Here is a 6,000-nt window from a genome sequence, read left to right on the forward strand (position 1 = left end):
AAAAAAAAGCGGTCCTGACCTCACACCTACCTAACACCAAAAATAGCGGAGTCAGGGGATATGGGGAGTAGGCAGGAACGGGGGTACTGATTGGGGATGATCAGCCATGATCACATTGAATGGCGGTGCTGGCTCGAAGGGCCGAATGTCCTACTTCTGCACCTATTGCCTATGGTCTATTGAACTATATTTAATCAGACTTTATCTTGCACTAATTGTTGTATCCTTTACCTGTACACTATGGCGACTTGATTGTAATCATTGATTACTACAGGTGTCCGAGGTTATGGGGAGAAGGCAGGAGAATGGGGTTAGGAGGGAGAGATTGATCAGCCATGATTGAATGGCGGAGTGGACTTGATGGGCCGAATGGCCTAATTCTGCTACTATCTCTTATGATCATTTATAGTCATTGACTAGATAGCACGCTACAAAAAAAACCTCGGTACACATGACAATAATAAACTGAAGGAACTCAACAGGTCAGGCAGTATATCTGGAGAACATGGATGTGTGAAGTTTCGGGTCGGGACCCTTCTTCGGACTGAAGAAGGATCCCAACTTGAAACGTTGCCCACCCATGTTCTCCAGAGATGCTGCCTGACCTGCTGAGTTACTCTTGCACTTTGTGTCTTTTTTTTGCAATAGTAACCTGATTTTAATCATTTTGATTGAAGAAATATTTGTCAAGTGCATCAGGGCTAGATACAATGATCTTCTCTAAAATATAGGCTCTAAATCTTCTAGATCCAATCGAGATAGAAAATGGAGACTTGATTTAATGTCCCAGCTAAAAGACAAAAAAAAAACAATGACTTCCTCAGTACTACACTGAAGGACCTGTTTACGCTGAAGTCACTTGCATCCTCCCCCAAAACATCGTCTGTCCAAATCTACCAGATATGCTGCCTGATCTGCTGAGAATTTTCAGCACTTTGAGTATGCTTTTTTTGGTAAACCAGCATCTTGTAAACCAGTCGGTGACATTTCAGGTCGAGACCTTTCTTCAGACTGATGGTCAGCGGACTCAATCACTTTCCCCTGACTCTCAGTCTGAACAAGGGTCCTGTCCCAAAACATCACCTATTCTTTTTCATTAGAGATGCTGTCTGTTCCGCTGAGTTACTCCAGCGTTTTGTGTCTATCTTCAGTTTAAACCAGCATCTGCAGGTCCTTCCTACATGATAAGGGAATAACTTTTAGTGTAAGGTAAAGCCAGCAAAGTCTGATCAAGGATACTCCGAGGATGTAGATAGTAGTTCAGCACTGCTCTCTGGTTGTGGTAGGATGATTGAGTTGCCTGATAACAGCTGGGAAGAAACTGTCCCTGAATCTGGAGGTGTGCGTCTTCACACTTCTGTACCTTTTGCCTGATGGGAGAGGGGAGAAGAGGGAGTGGCCAGGGTGCGACTCTTCCTTGATTATGCTGCTTGCCTTGCCGAGGCAGTGTGAAGCATAAATGGAGTCTGCCTAAACCTACCTGATCTCTCGGTTGCACAGCACTTTAAGTCCCTCTCCCATTCCCAATCTGACCTTTCTGTCCTGGGCCTCCTCCATTGTCAGAGTGAGGCCCAGCGCAAATTGGAGGAACAGCAACTCATATTTCGCTTGGGTAGCTTACACCTCAGCAGTATGAGCATTGACTTCTCTAACTTCAAGTAACCCTTGCTTTCCCTCTCTCTACATCCCCTCCCCCTTCCCAGTTCTCCCACCAGTCTTACTGTCTCCGGCTACATTTTATCTCTGTACCGCCCACACAGTCTGAAGAAGGGTCTTGACCCTAAAATATCACCCATTCCTTTTCCAGAGATGCTGCCTGTCCCGCCGAGTTGCTCCAGCATTTTGTGTCTACCTTCAATAGAAAGGAGGTTGGTTTATGTGATGTCCACTATTCACTGTAATTTCTTGCGGTCTTGGATGTAGCTGTGATGCATCCTGATAAAATGCTTTCTATGGTGCATCTGTAGAAGTTGGTGAGAGTTGTTGGGAACATGCCAAACCTCCTAAGCCATCTAAGGAAGGAGGGGTGTTGGTGTACTTCCTTGGGCGTTGCTTCAATATGGGTGGTCCAGGAGAAGTTGTTGGTGATATTTACTCCAAGGAATTTGAAGTTTTCAACCACCTCTAGTTCGGCGCCATCAATGCTAACTGGGGTATGTGGACCGCTTCGCATCCTGAAGTCGACCATTATCTCCTCTGTCTTGCTGACATTGAGAGAAAGGTTGTTGTCTCGACACGAGTTTCTCAATCTCCTTCCTGTACTCCATCTCATCATTCATTATTTGATATCCGGCCCACAATGCAGGTGTCGTGTGAGGATTTGAAATTTGAATTAGATTTGTACATGACTGCACAGTTGTGGATGTACAAGGAGTAAAGAAGGGGCTGAGAACAGAATGGTACCATTTGGCGCCGCCGTTTTGTGGCCGCTGTTTCGGCGCCGCTGTTTCGGAGGAGGAGATAATTTAAATGTGCCATCCATCCGCATACCACACTTCCAAATCTTATAAGAAAACAATCCAGCTGTGTCTACCAAAAATTAAAATTCGATCATCTTCCTGACCACTATCACATATTAAAAAGTTTTCCCTTTGACCATTGTTCGTGATATAATATCTATACTCATCAGGGATCACTAACTCACGAACACTAATGCCCCTGTCCCACTAAGGAAATCTGAACGGAAACTTCTGGAGACTTTGCGCCCCACCCAAGGTTTCCGTGAGGTTCCCGGAGGTTTTTGTCAGTCTACCTACCTGCTTCCACTACCTGCAACCTCCGGCAACCACCTGCAACCTCCGGGAACCGCACGGAAACCTTTGGTGGGGCGCAAAGTCTCCAGAGGTTTTCGTTCAGGTTTCCTAAGTGGGACAGGGGCATAACAGGGTTTGGAGGAGCAAAGTCAATTTGCTTTCGTTTTCTTCTTATTCTTTTTTTCATTGCCTCTGCATTTGGAAGTGCTGCTTGAGCTGCTTGAGAAATATTTTCTACGCAAGCATTTATAATTGATGATGGTTGTTCTAAAGTTTCTCCAGCATGACGCTTTACACGTATAAATTGTAGCCACTTCGACACTTACTGCTGAAGCACCGTGAGAATGCACGTTCATTTCTTTAACCACTTCATTGTTTTTAGTATGAATACGACCTTTGCACTCGTCCTTGTGCTCACACCTCCAAAACATTAACAAAGGGTCTTTTTTACTATACTTATCAAACACATATAGATATCCGAAGGTACACAAAATTGCTGGAGAAACTCAGCGGGTGCAGCAGCATCTATGGAGCGAAGGAAATAGGCGACGTTTCGGGCCGAAACCCTTCTTCAGACTGATGGGGGGTGGGGGGGAGAAGGAAGGAAAAGGGGAGGAGGAGGAGCCCGAGGGCGGGCGGATGGGAGGGTGGGAGGAGACAGCTAGAGGGTTGAGGAAGGGGAGGAGACAGCAAGGACTAGCAAAATTGGGAGAATTCAATGTTAATGCCATCCGGACGCAAGGTCCCCAGATGGAATATGAGGTGCTGTTCCTCCAATTTCCGCTGTTGCTCACTCTGGCAATGGAGGAGACCCAGGACAGAGGTCAGATTGGGAATGGGAGGGGGAGTTGAAGTGCTGAGCCACCGGGAGGTCAGGTTGGTTATTGCGGACTGAGCGGAGGTGTTCGGCGAAACGATCGCCCAACCTCCGCTTAGTCTCCCCGATGTAAATCAGCTGACATCTAGAGCAGCGGATGCAGTAGATGAGGTTGGAGGAAATACAGGGGAACCTTTGTCTCACCTGGAACGACTGCTTGGGTCCTTGAATGGAGTCGAGGGGGGAGGTGAAGGGACAGGTGTTGCATTTCTTGCGGTTGCAATGGAAAGTGCCCGGGGAGGGGGTGGTGCGGGAGGGAAGGGAAGAATTGACGAGGGAGTTGCAGAGGGAGCGGTCTTTGCGGAAGGCAGACATGGGGGGAGATGGGAAGATGTGGCGAGTGGTGGGGTAACGTTGGAGGTGGCGGAAATGGCGGAGGATTATGTGTTGTATTTGCCGGCTGGTGGGGTGAAAGGTGAGGACCAGAGGGACTCTGCCCTTGTTGCGAGTGCGGGGATGGGGAGAGAGAGCAGTGTTACGGGGTATGGATGAGACCCTGGTGTGAGCTTCATCTATGGTGGCGGAGGGGAATCCCCGTTCCCTGAAGAACGAGGACATTTCCGATGCCCTGGTATGGAATGTCTCATCCTGGGAACAGATGCGGCGTAGGCGGAGGAATTGGGAGTAGGGGATGGAGTCTTTACAGGGGGCAGGGTGGAAAGACGTGTAGTCCAGATAGCCATGTGAGTCAGTGGGTTTGTAATGTATGTCGGTCAGGAGTCTGTCCCCTGCGATGGAGATGGTGAGGTCAAGGAATCATATTCCGTCTGGGGACCTTGCGTCCGGATGGCATTAACATTGAATTCTCCCAATTTTGCTAGTCATTGCTGTCTCCTCCCCTTCCTCAACCCTCTAGCTGTCTCCTCCCACCCTCCCATCCGCCCGCCCTCGGGCTCCTCCTCCTCCCCTTTTCCTTCCTTCTCCCCCCCACCCCCCATCAGTCTGAAGAAGGGTTTCGGCCCGAAACGTCGCCTATTTCCTTCGCTCCATAGATGCTGCTGCACCCGCTGAGTTTCTCCAGCAATTCTGTGTACCTTCGATCTTCCAGCATCTGCAGTTCCTTCTTGAACACATATAGATATCCATTGTGTGTACATTTTGGTCTGTTTCTCTTGTTCAAAATATTTTCAGCCATTTCTGTTAGGGGTTTTACTACAACTAACTTTAAAGTTTGTAAGACAAGCAGTATAACAGCTATCCAATATTAAGATAAATTAACTGATTACTGTTGTCTAAACAACGAATTAAGAAGAACTAGGTGATAAGTATATAACAGCTTTCCAAAATTTAGATGAATTAGCAAAAGATAGGCGCCGGAACAGCAGCGCCAAAAAGTACCCGACCCGCTAAGAACACATCCTTACGGAGCACCAGTAATGAGGATTATCATGGAGGACGATTTGTCCCCAATCCACACTGATTGGGGTCTGTTGGTCAGGAAGTCGAGGATCCAGTTGCAGAAATGAGTGCTGACACCAAGTCCCGTGGGTTTGGTGATAAGCCTCACGGTGTTAACGGCAGAGTTTATGAATAGGAGTTCGACTTGGGTTACCACTCGCATGGATAAAAGGAAATGGCCCTGGAAACGAATGCTGTCATGAAAAAGCAGCACAGGTCTGATGGGATTAATGTTCACCATCTGGCACAATTCCAATACTTTGCATTCTTAAGAGGAACCAGCTCTCTTACCCATTCTGTCAAACTACACATCTCTTATGTATCTCTTGAATATTTTATAGTTCCATATGTAGCCCATGTGCCAGGTGTCTCTTGAGGTCTTTCACTGCCTGCGTGTTCTTTGGTTCCTGCTGACGAATGTGATCTGGTGCATTTGTGCCGCACTCTCTTAGCTCCTTCCCGTGAATGGTGCAGACTCACAAGGTCTTGAAGATCTTTCTCTCATCATTTCATACACTTCCATCGATTCTCCCCTCATTCTCCCCTCATCCTAGAACCTGGTTGGAGCGGTGCAGCGGTAGAGTTGCTGCCTTATAGCGCCAGAGAGGCAGGTTTGATCCTGACCCCAGATGCTGTCTATACTGAGTTTGTACGTTCTCTCTGTGACCACATCGGTTTCCTCCAGGAGCTCCGGTTCCTCCCACATCCCAAAGACGTGTGGGTTTGTAGATTAGTTGGCTACTCGTGTGTAGGATAGTACTAGTACAGTTCCCTCGTGTGTAGGATAGAACTAGTACAGATGATCGCTAGTCGGCTTGGTCTCAGTGGGCTGAAGGGCTTGTTTCCAGGCTGTATCTCTAAAACTAAACCTAAAACTAACCTCCAACTTTCCAAAGAAAACAATACACACCTATCCAACCTCTCCCTATAGCTAAAACCCTCTAATCCAGGCACCATTTGGCTACCTCTGCA

The sequence above is a fragment of the Amblyraja radiata genome, chromosome 5 (genome assembly GCF_010909765.2).
Source record: "Amblyraja radiata isolate CabotCenter1 chromosome 5, sAmbRad1.1.pri, whole genome shotgun sequence".
NCBI lineage: Eukaryota > Metazoa > Chordata > Chondrichthyes > Rajiformes > Rajidae > Amblyraja > Amblyraja radiata.